The sequence below is a fragment of the Medicago sativa genome, chromosome 4, assembly GCF_051527215.1.
Source record: "Medicago sativa cultivar Bolivia chromosome 4, Bolivia_mono, whole genome shotgun sequence".
NCBI classification, from domain to species: Eukaryota; Viridiplantae; Streptophyta; class Magnoliopsida; order Fabales; family Fabaceae; genus Medicago; species Medicago sativa.
Genome location: NC_140752.1, coordinates 32741323 through 32758256, shown reverse-complemented (window position 1 = coordinate 32758256; position 16934 = coordinate 32741323). Strand labels below are relative to the sequence as shown.

The 16934-nt window shown below is 34.4% G+C and overlaps 1 long non-coding RNA gene and 1 other non-coding gene across 2 annotated transcripts; one reads left to right on the top strand and one right to left on the bottom strand.

The window, feature by feature from the left end:
* The first annotated feature begins 1163 nt into the window (after positions 1–1163).
* LOC146928843 (small nucleolar RNA R71) lies at positions 1164–1270 on the top strand. Its single transcript, XR_015009117.1, has one exon. It is a non-coding gene; the product is annotated as a small nucleolar RNA R71 (small nucleolar RNA).
* Positions 1271–6778: 5508 nt separating this feature from the next.
* Positions 6779–7214, bottom strand: LOC146928842 (uncharacterized). The gene is made up of 2 exons (XR_015005889.1): positions 7075–7214; positions 6779–6977 (listed from the first exon to the last, which is right to left on the bottom strand). It is a non-coding gene; the product is annotated as an uncharacterized LOC146928842 (long non-coding RNA).
* Positions 7215–16934: the final 9720 nt, after the last annotated feature.

Below are 16934 nucleotides of genomic sequence, written 5' to 3'. Positions count from 1 at the left end.
AAACTAACGCTAGCTCCTAAGTCACACAAAGCTTTGTTAATGGTTTCATTCCCAATTTCACAAGGTATGGCAAAGCTACCTGGATCTCTAAGCTTAGGGGGTGTCTTTTGGATAATTGCACTAGTTTCCTTAGCTAAAGCTATTGTCTCACTATGCTCTATAGCCCTTTTCTTTGAAAAAATTTCCTTTAAAAACTTAGCTTATAGAGGCATCCTAGAAAAAGCTTCCACAAAGGGGATCTTAATGCAAATTTTCTTAAGGATGTTGACAAATTTATTAAATTGACCCTCCAAGTTGAGCTTAGTAAGTTTTAAAGGGGAAGGAGCTTGGGTCTCATCAAGCGGTTTCACAGTTTTCTCACCTAAAAGCTTGACACTTTCTTTCTCAATGTTTTTAACCTTAGCAATAGTTTCTCCTAACTTACTACCCCCGAAAGAAATAGCATTGACATGAGCTTTAGGGTTGGCTTCGGTCTGACCAGGAAAGACTCCCGGTGTTTGAGAAAGGGTGGCCACTTGTTGGGCCACTTGGGAGATTTAGGTTTCAAGCATTTTAGAATGAGTGGCAATAGAATCAACTTTGGTAGTGAGTTTGGAAAGAGAATCGTTCAGAAATCCGGTTTGGTTTTTAAGTTCTTGAAGTTGTTTAGTTTGATTTGCAATAGAATTTTCCAACAAGATTTCCAAATTAGATTTCTGACGGTTGATTCCAAATTAGTTTTATAAAAGTTTTGGTTTTGCCTCATCCCTTGGTTGTATTGAGCATAGTTCATTTGCTCAACACCATTAATAGCACTACCTAGTTGGCAATTAACACCAGCATGACCAGTTATACCACAAATTTCACAAGAAGGAGACGTAGAAGCAGAATTGATAGCACTGACATTTAGTTTTTCAAATTTTTGGGTTAGTGCATCAAGCTTAGCAGCAAAAGGATCATAGTTAGAGACTTCGTACATACCTGCCTCCTTTTTGGAGGGTGGAGAACTAGTGATGGCTCTCTCATCGGTCCACTTTTAATGATTTTGAGCCATGTCTTCAATCAAGGCGTATGCCTCCATATAGTTCTTGTTCATTAAAGCTCCACCTGCAGCTGCATCCACAGACATCTTAGTAGTATAAGACAAGCCATTATAAAAAGTGTGGACTATGAGCCACTTCTCTAAACCATGGTGGGGACAAAGTCTAAGCATTTCTTTGAAACGCTCTCACGCATCATAAAGAGACTCCCCATCTTTTTTATTGAACCGTGTGATTTGGTCTCTTAGTTTAGCAGTTTTAGAGGGGGAAAAGAATCGGGCAAGGAATGCTTGCCTCATTTGATCCCATGAAGTAATGGAACCGACTTCAAGGGAATGGAACTAAGCGCTAGCTCTATCCCTTAACGAAAAGGGAAAGAGATGAAGTCTTACGGCCTCTTGGTTCTCCTTTAGGGTTCCACTAATTCGTAGGAAAACAGAGATGTGAAGATTGGGATCCTCAGCGGGGGATCCCGAAAACTGATTTTGCTGCACTAAGTTAAGAAGGGCAGGCTTGATTTCAAAGTTGTCATCCTCAACCGTTTGGTACACAATAATAGCTTGTGGCTCAGCCATAGACGGTGTTGCATACTCTTTGAGATTGCGATCAGCCATGGCGGTATTATTTCGTGCGTCTCTCTTTCTTCTATATAAAAACCTTTCGATCTCGGGAATGAATACCACTCAATTTCTGGTTTTTCGCATAAAAAATTGAGAACCCAAGAAGTTAATGATATCAGAAAAATAAGAAAAAAAAATAAGAAAAGAAAAATAAAAAGGAAAAGAGAAAATTCTAATCACTAAGAAAAAGTTAATTAAATTAGTTAACTCCCCGGCAACGGCGCCAAAAACTTGATAGGCCAAATCGCTAGTGCACGGTCTATCGAAGTAGTAGTAAAAGAGAGTATCATTCCGCTAGGGAGTTGTTCAATTTAACTAACTTTAAAAGAATGATTAGAGGAGAAGAAAGTTTATAAAAGAGGAGGTTCAATTGGTTGAAAGTAAATAACAATAATAAAAAGAAGCCTTGGGATTATTGGTTCATCGTAACGATGAATCCTTCACAAACGAACCCTTAAACTTATAACCTTACGTTAGTCCTAATTTCTAAAGACAAGTTTCTCTTAAGCGTATCAAAGCTTCTCTTGAAGTCAGTGAGTGTATTCCTCCAACAACCACACCTATTCTCATGGGTGATTGCCTTTGGAACCCTTGAAGATCGAAACTTATATGTCTCAAGGTTTGTTAGACTATTCTCATGTTTCGAAATCCTTGTCTAAATTCACTTGTTCGAATATCAAAGCTCCGCGTTCGCTTTATGAATTGATATTTGAGATAATGAATTAACAATTATCAAACCCTCCGCGTTCGCTTCCACAGTTTGATAATGGTTAATTCATGTTAAAGCGGTGAATTTAGATTAGAAATTAGGGTTACATAAAATTAAGGTTTAAGGTTTGGCTTGATCCAGATTACGTCATTAGACTTATCCAACAATCCCAAGACAAAGAAGTCTACTCACTCATGTTCATCGTAGACATGGGGAAGAAGAGAGAAAGCATAAAATAAATAACAAGAAAGTAAAGAAATAAAAAGGTGAACTTTATTAAGAAAACAATTGTCACTATTGAATCCCAAAATAAAGATGAATATTTGTGATGGGAGGCTACTCTATTTATAGCTTTCAATCGACTTAAAATCTAAGCAATTATAAGGGCTTTTCGGTAAAACTAAAACAGAGTAGCTTGGGCCCGAAGAAAAAGCTGCAAAAGGCATCCTGGAAGGTGGCACGGCCGTGCCACATGTTGGCACAGGCCGTGCCAAGCTTCTGACTTTGGGGGAATATATTTTGTTCCCAAATCTTTCGTATTTTCGCTCTAAATCAGCTCCAGACTCCTTTCTGTTGCTCCAAGACTCCTTCCATCCAATATTCATTCCTGAAATATAAAATATGCAATTGAAGTAAAAATATTCAAAAAGGAAATAATATTTAAATAAAATAAAATCAAATCTAAATAAAACTAAACTAAATAATACATAAACCCCACACGTAAGGATCACCGTGTGATTAGTAGGTAAGACTCAACAAGCGGAAGGATAAACCTTAATCGATTGAGATAGTATAGACCCTGCACATAATGATCACCGTTCGATCAACAGGTGCAGCTCGACAACAAATTAGGTTATCACATTCCACGAACTCATCACTTAAATAGCTCTTACGTGAATTAACTCGAATAAGTCTTAACTGTTACGTAAATCCATCAAATGAATATAGGGGATTCAAAGAATCCTAACCGCTACTAACATTGCTGCAACCAAAACAGGAAACTTGTTTTGTTGCAAACAGATAAAAATTTCAAATCTTTAAACCCTCAACTCTTTATTTTATTTTATTGTTTAAAATAAGTAACATGATTTGTTTAGACGAAATGACACTCCATGTGGATACGATACTTTACTTATCACTTTAATACTTGGTAAATGATTAGATACACTTGCCCAGTCCGACCATCATAACTCAATATTGATCGCATTAGAATTCAATTAAAGTTCAATTCATCAAATTCATATACCTTTTGTTCATTAGTTGTAGCTCGATTTATTGCTCTTAGGTTTGGTTTGAGAATCACCTCGTTTTGTATATTGTGTGAGAATTATTGATCATTGATTGTATTAAGATTTAGCTTTTGAATACCTCAATTCAACAGTAAATCTTATTGTGCTTTACTTTGTCTTAGTATCTTTGTCATAGTTATCGTTTTTTGCACAAATCCAACTGTTTTCAAACACGCTTTCGCTAAAAACTCGATAAATTTTGTATAATGCACATATTCTATCTTGCTATATAGACCAACACATGTATATGTAATTTTGTTTTTTTTTTTGACAGAATGTAATTTTGTTATTATATTAAAATTTCATCATATTGATCATATTATAGTTGCAATCTCGACGGATTAAATGAACCAAATTGTTGAAAATTATCATGGTGTTGGGATTATTGGGTGTTGTTTCTTTGTGAAAAATAATTCAAAACATGCGGCTACAAAGAAGACTTATTTTAGTTACACCCTAAAAATATCCGGTTACACCCAAATCTCTTTAAATTTGATGATAATACCGAAATTACTATGTTCATAAAAAAAATTCAAAACTCTTTTTATCTTTCATTCTAAATCTTCAAATCTTTCACAAACATGAAACATCCATGAATACAAGACCAAAGTTGATGAAAGGTTAAATTGACGTACAAAGTTTTCCATTGAAATGACAGTACTGTTTAATTTTATGCGATTAAATACTTTGCTGCATTTTTTTACTTTTATTCAATTTTATATGTGAATATGAATTCTTGTTAAGCCTCATACATGAACCAATTATAACTATGCCTATTTGATAAGTTAAGTGGTTCCGAATCACAATAACCTTCGGTTTCTTATATGAGTATGAATCAATTGACCGGCTCTCCTTAGGCATGAAACATTTTGTTTGAAATCCATATGCAATCATTGTGCGCTGCAACAATTGATTATTCTATCAAAGAGTGAGAGATGAAATGGAGGAAGAAATTAGGTTAAGGGGTGCGAGGGATAGAAAGAGAATTTAAAAAAGGGTAATAATTTAAAATTAGAAAAGGAATTAAGGGTGTGTTTTTGTCGAGTATGTTAACCGGAAGTTTATAGGGTGTAACTAGAACAAATCTAATAATAATTGTACAGTATTGGTTTCGAGTATGTTTTCGAAAACCCCATTACATGGTTTCTTTTCGTCAAGCCAAAAAAATTCATGTGCATTTAACGGATAAAATCATATATATTGTACGAAAAAATATATTTGGCACAAAGGAAGTCACTCGTAGATGATATTTTGGTTTAGATTAGAACCAATTTGGACCGCAAATATTCCATAAAGGGCTCATTGTCCCTCTACAAGGGTGTGCCCCTTGTCCTTGACTCTGAAGCCGCCTATCCAGTATCTTGGGCCTATATATTCAGCTTAAAACATTCGAATTAATCTAAACATACACGCTTCCTTGTTGTAACATAGGGTTTAAGTTATTAACAAAAGTAACTTAGGCCTCAATCATGAATTAAGAAGCCCAGAAAAGGCTATAAATACCTCATTGAGATCATTCTCAAGACATGACCTAAACATATACTAAACCCTAGTTATCAATATTGTACTCTATGAAAGTACACAATTTCTTCTCATTTATTTTATGTCTCCCTTGACATAAAATATATGGAGATGATGTGGAGATCCACAAGGATAACCACATGTTCATTTTACGTGTCACGTAATAACATATCATAACCGATAATAATAAATAAACAATTTTGCCTTGTACCAATAAAAAAACAATTTTGCCTTATATGTCATAATTTCATAAATTTATTTATCAATTTATAAAACTAAAGAATCATTATTCTCTTGATTTAAATTGATAAGTGCAACTTTAAAATCAGGGCCTTGTTGGGTGACTATCCTGGTTGCTACGGAGAAGGGATCATATTTTCTTAAAAAAAAAATACAAATATCTCTATTACTTTATTTTTGTGTAAAATGTCCAGCTAATATCCTCCAATTTGAAAATGTATACATTTATATCATGTATGCAGTTTAAAATTATAGAAATCGGGCACTTTATTTCTTTTATTAAACTCGGAGAATCTTTTTTTTTTTTTTTGTCTTAGATGAAGTGGTATGATAATTCTTGAAAACATTATCTATGTAGGTTCAAATGGTGTCAAAAGAAACATTCTTATCTTAACTCTTACATATTATAAATATATTAAAAATATGACTAAGTAAGTTTTTATTCCCTTTAAATATACCAAATTTCGGGTTTTCTCCTCATAAAAGTAAGTGGCATGTTTGAGTCTCTAGAAAAAATTCAACATAGAATTTTAGTTGGTGCTAAATTCAAATTTGTTTAATTATCTCTAAATTTTACTTGATTTTTCTCAAACATTTTGGAACATTATAAAAATAATTCCTTGAAAAATGAGCGCAAAATATGATTTATAGGTATATATTTTCATTACTTTTATTTTGAACTTTTGGAAGTTTAAAAGACTCATATTTTATTCATTTCATGTTAATATTCTAATTTTTTGTGAGAGCTTTTTATGAGGTTTTAAATAAGGCTACAAAAAGTCATTCAAAATTTGAAAGTTACAGAATAATTAAACAAATTTAAATTAACAAACACTAAAACTTCATGTTGAAAACATTTATAGGAATGTAAACATGCTACTTTTATTTACGAGGACTAAAAGAAACATTTGATATTTTCATAAGGAGAAAAATCTTATTTAACCCTTAAAAAAATATGAGTAATGATATTTTGACATATTGTTACGTTCTTTTTATGTTTTGACGGGTAAACTAAGGTATTTTCCACACGCAAGTGCAGAGACTAATCACTCAAAGTAACTAAGACCCATTTAAGAGGTTGAGCTCTCCGATTTATTTATTTTTTGCTATTTAATGGGTATGATATATTATTTGCAAGAACTTATGGCGTAAAAGTTTACATTTAGCTCTTTTCAATGATTTGTTTTAAATATATGTAAAAGAAGAAAACCTTTCAAAAAAAATGTAAAAGAAGAATAAAAATCAATCTACATAATGGAAGAAATGCTTTAATAAGATACTTTATTATAGTATCTTATTATTACTATATAGTATATATTATGTAGGGATGGTGTTGTTTGTGATTTCTTCTATAAGAAAATTAAGGTACAGATACTAACATAATACAATGCCACATTGTAGAGCTTGTTATAGAAATTGAAAGGCTAGAGAAATATAAATTAAATTTTAAAGTACAATATAAAAGTACAAATACAATTATACCCTTACAAGAACTCACAAACATTACCAACGCACTTCACATTTTTAAAGGGTGTAAAAATCTTTAGACAATCTTTGTTAGAAACGCAGGCAATTGCAGCTGCATCAATAAATAAGGAAGGATGGTTTATAAACATGATATAATAATTTGTTAAAAATGAATTATAAATTCAATATTGGTGCAAAAAATGACTTACTCTTAGTGGTTACTACAAGATACGGGAAAAGACATATGATCATAGCATAAATCAACATGTGATTTTGAGCCATATTTTTTCTCTTTGCATATAATATATAAAATTTTGTTAATCCAGTTTATAAATAAAAATTTCACGATTAGTTAACTTCAATTATTTATGTTTATCCCTTAGGATGTGCAAGAAGTCATTTATTAAATCAGAATTAATGTTAAATGTTTCTGATAAATATATTTTGTGTATCCTTTTACCTCCCTCAATCGACCAAGTAATCTTAGTAAAGATCTCACATCATTTTTTAAAAAAAATAAACGATATTCAATCATTCAAATTGACAAAGTACATCGATACAATACAAATTCAAAGTCGCAAAACCAAAAAGGATGACTATGCGAACAAACTCACAACATTCATGTTAACAACATACAAATGTAGAGTATTTATGCCTACAAATATGACTATATTCAAATCTCCAGACTCATGTTCTCATATCTGCAACGTTCACAACGCAAAAGTCATTGACTAAATCTGCACTTGGTCAATGCTAATGTTTCAACTTGAGTCAAATAAACACCACATTAAGACGGGTAATAAAAAATGCATCGCGCAAAGACGAGAAATCAAAACAAACAAAGCGGTGCAAAGATGATGAAATCACAAATTCAAAATAAGATTGAAAATGTGAAACTCACTTATTTAACTAAGAAAAAAAAACAATTCAGATTGACGTTTTTGGGTCAAAATTGATCGTAAATCACTCCTCTTTGATAGAACAAGAAGAAGAAAAGTGCCGACGGCTAGTAATTGGGAAGAGATAGAGTGTGTTATTGAGTAACGTGTACGTTTTCTCACATAATTTTTTTTGTGATGATCAAAGTTCATTATCTTTTTATTAAAATTTATTTTATATAATATATATTAGCCTTTCGTAATATATAGAGGAAAAATTAAAAGAGGAAAAACGGCAATGAATGAATAGAAAACTTAGTTGTATAAGTAACGCATAGAAGAGGTAACATTATTTTTTTTATATCACAACTAAAAAATCAAAAATTAGTGAAGGAAATTTAGAGAAGGAAAACGTGAAATCCCTCTCTACTTTCTTCACTAAATTTTGCGACCAAGGGATTTGTGAGAGATTTTATTTTTTTTGTCACTAATTTCCCTCCCTAATTTTGCTTTTCATAGTAGTGATAGAACAATATATCTATTTATAAATTGAAATCTAAAATATAGTGACTTTTATGCAATGTATTTTATAAAACTAATGTTGGGAATTTAAGTGATAGATGCTTGAATATTTAAATTTAATTAATTTATCACAATTTAGGAAATGTTTTTTTGATAAGCCAAGAGATAGGGGAGGCATCAAGGCGAGTCTGAATGACAGATACCTCCATCTTATGCAGGATACTAATAGATTAGTTTCTGCAATTGCGTCAAATCGTATCAAGTAATTTATCGTCTCCACAAGGGTTGTCTTTAAACTCAGTAGTTAGCGGAATTTATTTAAAAAGAAAATAAAAGAGAAGATTGAAAGGTGGTTGCAGAATTTTAACGGGCCCGCCTAATGTGAGATTTGGTTTGTTGATAGGGAATCCTTGAATCCCATCTTCCGTCTTTGTCGGAATTAACTCTGTTAAATTATTAGTTTATGACCTGTCTATTTGGATTTAAGAAAGTATAATAAAATCCCGTGATGAATCAGTGGAAGTTTATTTATTATCACTGCAATTTAACCAGTTACAATTGCAGCTTTCCCTTAAGATGAGTTGTAACGCCCTATTCCTATTAAAGCGATAAAACACGCGAATATAACGAATATTCAAGAAATAGACGCTACGTCTCTCATAAAATCCAAACATCTCATACATGCAAATAGAATATCTCAAGAGTCACAGCGGATATAATTAATATATCTCCAAATCAATACATATGCCATGGTCAAAATACATCATCATATAAAAATCCTCCAAGTCTTAACAATGAGTACATCTCAAAATAAAATAATCCAACAAAACTAGGACACCGACTCGACCTAATCAGAGCCCTAGACTACGACGCCAAAATGATAGCGGAGATAACTCCCACTATCCAAACATCCACCAAGAAACTCACCAAGCGACTAGTCCTGCACAATGTCTACCCATCCATACAGATAGGTAGGCGGTCGAAACCACTGAGGGTAAGCATTACATTAATCATAATCAACATATAAAAACATAGCATTCAAGGATTCATACATATCACATATACATAACCATCCCTCATAGAATACTAGCATCACATGATTAATATCCCCCATACTTGCACCTCAAGCTATCATAGCATAACAGACATATTCAATCTCTAATTAAAATATCGACACAAGCTCATCATTTATCAATAACAATCAATGAAAGGATTACGCACCTCGTTCTTCACTTAGCATACTTAACTCAACAAGTACAATTCATCATTTCAAAGTTATAAGCAAGTGATCATCATCATCAAAGAAATCACCACATCATATGTATATACATATACAATTCTCACTTCATCATTATCATTAAAATAATTATCATCAATTGATTCACCAAGTGTATAAGCACAAATAGGCAAGACATGCAATTAGAGCATAGATCATTTATTCACAACCATCAACAAAATCCACCAATGTACATATACACCAATCCACACAATCACAACATTCACCAAATTTCACCAATACACAAATTCATCAAGTCACATATTCAATTATGTCACAACTCATCAACTAATCAAATGCATGCAATGTTCTAGACTCTTCTAGATGCATGCGGTACCGAATCACCTCAAGGTCGTCACCTTCAATGCAACAAAAACATCGTATGTAAGAGTACACCTCCTTTTACAATTCACCTCAATTGGATATAAAATCCACCACCATCAGTCATGAATGCATGAACATATGACTCGACTTAATGCATATGTTCACACAAACAATAATCACCTCACCATCACCATTATTTTGCATACATGCATTCACCAACAAGATCACCATCAATATTAGCATGTATGAATTTACCACCAACAATCAACATTTAACATGTTCAACAAACAACATAACATAAACATGTTCATCATCATTCAATTAATATATATGCATCAACAACAATTCACCACCACTTGACATATATACAATCACCAACAACATCCACAATTCAATCAACATATAGTTGTCACATATATACATCATCAATCATCTCCACATAAATCAACATATAGTTGCCACATTTCCACATAATTCCTTACAATCCAAATAAAGGAACAAATACAACATATGATCACAACATCATAATCATCACTCAACAACCATTCGTACCTCATCTCATAATCATATTAATCTATTCATAAAGGGTTCATAAGCAATTGGCTCTCAAAAATCATTTTCTACCAAGTTCGTCTCCAAAAATCACAACATTGAAAATAATTGAGTCATCTAACCAAAACCAAGTAAACAAGTTCCAATGCCTCAACTAAGCATACCTCTAGGCCACATATGAGTGCAGTAGAGGATACTTTGGCGTTTCACCGGCCAAATACGACGAATTCATGAAAATCACAAAGTTTGTCTATATTATTCATTTTTATAAAAGAATCCCATTTCCAAATCAAAACAAGTTAGATCCATCACACCATAGTTTAAATACCATTAAATATCTTAATTGAACTCATAAAACTCAAGTTTGAAGTTAAGAAACATTTCATAAAGTTTGGGTTGACTTAGAAATAGTTATGCGGAATTTTCGTAAAATTTCCCTAAGACCACCTTGGAGTATTTTCCTCATAACTCACAAACCAAAAATCATGTTCAAGTCAAACCAAAGCCTCCGGAAAGCTAACAAAATTATCTACAACTTTCATGTTTACGTCAAAAGCCAAATCAAAACAGAAATGTGAGAAAAAGACGCAAGAACACAGAACAGACGTGCTGTCTGAACACTGCTTCTGAACAGTAGCAGATTTTCAACCTTCACGTTTTCGCGCATAAAAATTCAAGTTTTCGCCTATACGCTCCTGACACATAGATCTATCATAATCTACAGAAAAATTCAAGTTTCAACCATCCCAAAATCATTTCTTCCAAACCTCCCATAATCATTTTTTTTGCAAAAATGCTTAAACACCGACATTTCACACGAAAAATCCATTTTCTCCCAAACAACTCGACTAACATAATCACAATATGAAAACAGAAATTCTATCAATTCCAATTCATCCAAAAACATCAAAAACCCAGTCAACAACCTCATATATCAAAATTTCATTTGGGTCCTTCACATGAACAACTTAACACAAACTTCACCAATTTGAACAACAACAACAACAAATCTCATCATAATTCATCTTTTCAATGATACCCATTGCATCAATTCATCAACAACACATGTTAAAACAACAACAACAACATTTGAACATGAATTCATCAACAATTCAACAACCACAACTTCATTCATCATCAATTTCATACAAAAACATATCATGTTCATATCTACCCATTTTGACATACAAATTCAACAACAACAACACAATTAACATTCAATTCATGCATATAATCATGTCAACAAAATTAAGCATGAAATTCTACAACCAAATTCAAATTAAGCACTTAACCACAATTATGCAAAGAATTGGAGTAGAATTAAACTAAAGGATTATGATTAAAGCCTAACCCCCTTACCTCAATTCTTCACAATCAACACTAAGGCTTCACTTTAGCTCCAACCCTAGCTCCAATCCTTGAAGCTTGACCTCCCTCTAGCCTTCTCTAGATCTCATCTTCAAACCCTTGTCTTCTCTCTATCTCTATCTCTATCTCTTCTCAATTGAAAATGAAAAATGTTGGCAAAAACCCTATTTCCTCTACCAACTAGAGCTTATATAGGTTCCATCTAATTGGGCTCAACTCACAACATTTAAATAGGCCTAACCCATTTCTATTCTAACCAAAAATGTTACTACTCACTTAACGGTAAAATGTAATAATAACGGTCGCCTACCGGTAATATATAAATCACTACAACTCCCTAGCAACTTAGTAAAATAACCACTCTCACTAAGCACTAAAAATAATTCTCAACGCAATTACTAAATTATCCCTACTCTCAAAATGACCAAAATACCCCTAAGTCCAAAATGACTAAAATACCCTTCTAACACTGAATTCTACAATTCCCAACCAAAAATATACACAGAGGCAAATAATCACATATGAGCACATATAACACACTTAAAAGCAATTAAATAAATAATAAAATAAATCTAGCTAAAAATCGGGCTGTTACAACTCTCCCCCACTAAAAAGAATTTTCGCCCTCGAAAATTACCTGAAGGAAACAACTCTGGATACGAAACCCTCATCCTACTCTCCGATTCCCAAGTGGCACTCTCACCAGTCGGTCCAACCCAAATCACTTTAACCAAAACGATCTCTTTGCCACGCAACCGCTTCACTTCGCGATCCTCAATCCTAACTGGCCAAGTCTCAACGGTCAAATTATCTCTTACTTCCAAATCATCCACATGAATCACATGAGACACATCATACACATACTTCCACAGCTGAGACACATGAAACACATCATGAAGATTCGACAAAGACGGTGGTAACGCAATCCGATACGCTACAACCCCAACCTTCTCAACAATCTCAAACGGTCCAACAAAACGAGGAGTCAACTTCCGACACTTCAAAGCACGACCAACACCAGTTACAGGATTCACCCTCAAAAAACACATGATCGGCAACCTGAAACTCAATGTCTTTCCTCCTCTTATCATGATAACTCTTCTGCCTACTCTGAGATGCTCTCATCTTCTCTTGAATCATCTTAACCTTTTCCGTAGTCTCTTGCACAACTTCCGGTCCTAACAAAGCACTTTCACCTGACTCATACCAACACAAAGGAGTCTTACACCTACGACCATACAAAGCCTCAAACGGTGTCATTCCGATACTAGAATGAAAACTGTTGTTGTAAGTAAACTCAATCAACGGTAGACATTCGACCCAACTGACACCTTGCTCAAAAACACAAGCTCTTAACAAATCTTCCATACTCTGAATAGTTCTCTCCGTCTGACCATCAGTCTGGGGATGATAAGCAGAACTCAACCTCAACTTAGTTCCCAAAGCAACTTGCAAACTCTCCCAAAACTTAGAAGTAAACCTCGGATCCCGATCCGACACAATACTAGAAGGAATACCATGCAATCTAACAATCTGCTCAACGTAGATCTCAGCCAACTTCGCCATAGACATACCGGTCTTAATAGGAACAAAATGTGCCGACTTCGTCAACCGATCAACAATCACCCAAATCGAATCAAAACCCTCAACAGTCTTCTGCAAAGCTCCAACAAAATCCATAGAGATACTATCCCACTTTCACTCTGGCACAAACAATGGTTGCATCAAACCTGACGGTTTCTGATGTTCAATCTTAGACTTCTGACAAACCAAACAAGCATACACAAACTCTGCGATCTCTTTCTTCATTCCAGGCCACCAAAACAACCTTTTCAAATCTTGATACATCTTAGTCGCTCCTGGATGAATACTCAAACTACTCCTGTGACCTTCTTCCAAAATCCTTCTCTTAAGCTCAAGAACATCTGGTACACAAACACGATCACAAAACATCAAAACACCGTTCTCATCCAATCTGAAGTCTCCACCCTTACCTTGGTTAACCAACACCACACGATCTACAAGTTCCAAATCTTCCTTCTGACCACTCTTGATCTCTTCCAAAATATCACTTGTCAGCTTCAACATTCCCAACCTCACACCCTCCGGTGTCAACTCACTAACCAAATTCAAATCTCGAAACTGCTCAATCAACTCCAACTCTTTAACCATCAAAGAGGACATATGCAACGACTTCCTACTCAAAGCATCAACAACAACATTCGCCTTTCCAGGATGATAACTCAACTGAAAATCGAAATCCTTAAGATACTCCAACCATCTTCTCTGCCTCATATTCAACTCCTTCTGATCAAACAAATACTTCAAACACTTATGATCACTGAACACTTCAAACTTAGAACCATACTGATAATGCCTCCAAATCTTTAACACACACACAACTGCTACCAATTCCAAATCGTGAGTCGAATAATTCTTCTTATGCACCTTCAACTGCCTCGATGCATAAGCCACAACCTGACGATTCTGCATAAGCACACCACCAAGACCCATCTTAGAAGCATCACAATACACAACAAACGATTCCTTCGGATTCGGCAAAATCAACACTGGAGCTCCCCACGGGGAAACACTCGGCCTGATAAACTGCTTCTCGAGCAACTCTTCCAACTGCTTCTTCAACTCACCCAACTCTAATGCAGACATTCGATACGGCGCAATCGAAATAGGACTCGTTCCTGGTACCAAATCAATTGCAAACTCAACTTCTCTCTCCGGCGGTAACTCGGTAATGTCGTCCGGAAAAACTTCTGGAACTCTTGCACTACTGGCAAATCACCAACTCTTTTCTCACTACTTTCCTTCAAGGAAGCAAACATCATGAACACACTAGCTTCACCGTCCAAAGACTTCCTCACTTGCTCCGCGGTCAAGAACTTCCCACCTTCCTCAGCTACCGGCTTAGAAAACGTTATACTCTTGGTCAAACAATTAATGTTAACACCAAAAGTCAACATCCAATCCATACCAAAAATCACGACCATATGCTTCAACGGAAGACACACAAGATCCAACTCAAAATCAACGTGAACCTTAACACAAGCCACCAACAACTGAGCCTCCGCAACCAAAGATACCTTCCCTTGCCAGACTAACACACTAGAAGCAACCTGCTACTCCCCCACTAAAAGAACGGAACAACACAACAAGTACCGACAGTACTCCCGTACATGTCGCATACAACAGGAAATTCAACGAATACTAGTCCGGACAAGACCGACCACAGCTCTGATACCAACTTGTAACGCCCTATTCCTATTAAAGCGATAAAACACGCGAATATAACGAATATTCAAGAAATAGACGCTACGTCTCTCATAAAATCCAAACATCTCATACATGCAAATAGAATATCTCAAGAGTCACAGCGGATATAATTAATATATCTCCAAATCAATACATATGTCATGGTCAAAATACATCATCATATAAAAATCCTCCAAGTCTCAACAATGAGTACATCTCAAAATAAAATAATCCAACAAAACTAGGACACCGACTCGACCTAATCAGAGCCCTAGACTACGACGCCAAAATGATAGCGGAGATAACTCCCACTATCCAAACATCCACCAAGCAACTCACCAAGCGACTAGTCCTGCACAACGTCTACCCATCCATACAGATAGGTAGGCGATCGAAACAACTGGGGGTAAGCATTACATTAATCGTAATCAACATATAAAAACATAGCATTCAAGGATTCATACATATCACATATACATAACCATCCCTCCTAGAATACTAGCATCACATGATTAATATCCCCCATACTTGCACCTCAAGCTATCATAGCATAACAGACATATTCAATCTCTAATCAAAACATCGACACAAGCTCATCATTTATCAATAACAATCAATGAAAGGATTACTCACCTCGTTCTTCACTTAGCATACTTAACTCAACAAGTACAATTCATCATTTCAAAGTTATAAGCAAGTAATCATCATCATCAAAGAAATCACCACATCATATGTATATACATATACAATTCTCACTTCATCATTATCATTAAAATAATTATCATCAATCGATTCACCAAGTGTATAAGCAAAAATAGGCAAGACATGCAATTAGAGCATAGATCATTTATTCACAACCATCAACAAAATCCACCAATGTACATATACACCAATCCACACAATCACAACATTCACCAAATTTCACCAATACACAAATTCATCAAGTCACATATTCAATTATGTCATAACTCATCAACTAATCAAATGCATGCAATGTTCTAGAATCTTCTAGATGCATGAGGTACCGAATCACCTCAAGGTCGTCACCTTCGATGCAACAAAAACATCGTATGTAAGAGTACACCTCCCCTTACAATTCACCTCAATTGGATATAAAATCCACCACCATCAGTCATGAATGCATGAACATATGACATATATACAATCACCAACAACATCCACAATTCAATCAACATATAGTTGTCACATATATACATCAATCAACATATAGTTGCCACATTTCCACATAATTCCTTACAATCCAAATAAAGGAACAAATACAACATATGATCACAACATCATAATCATCACTCAACAACCATTCGTACCTCATCTCATAATCATATTAATCTATTCATAAAGGGTTCATAAGCAATTGGCTCTCAAAAATCATTTTCTACCAAGTTCGTCTCCAAAAATCACAACATTGAAAATAATTGAGTCATCTAACCAAAACCAAGTAAACAAGTTCCAATGCCTCAACTAAGCATACCTCTAGGCCACATATGAGTGCAGTAGAGGATACCTTGGCGTTTCACCGGCCAAATACGACGAATTCAAGAAAATCACAAAGTTTGTCTATATTATTCATTTTTATAAAAGAATCCCATTTCCAAATCAAAACAAGTTAGATCCATCACACCATAGTTTAAATACCATTAAATATCTTAATTGAACTCATAAAACTCAAGTTTGAAGTTAAGAAACATTCCATAAAGTTTGGGTTGACTTAGAAATAGTTATGCAGAATTTTCGTAAAATTTCCCTAAGACCACCTTGGAGTATTTTCCTCATAACTCACGAACCAAAAATCATTTTCAAGTCAAACCAAAGCCTCTGGAAAGCTAACAAAATTATCTACAACTTTCATGTTTACGTCAAA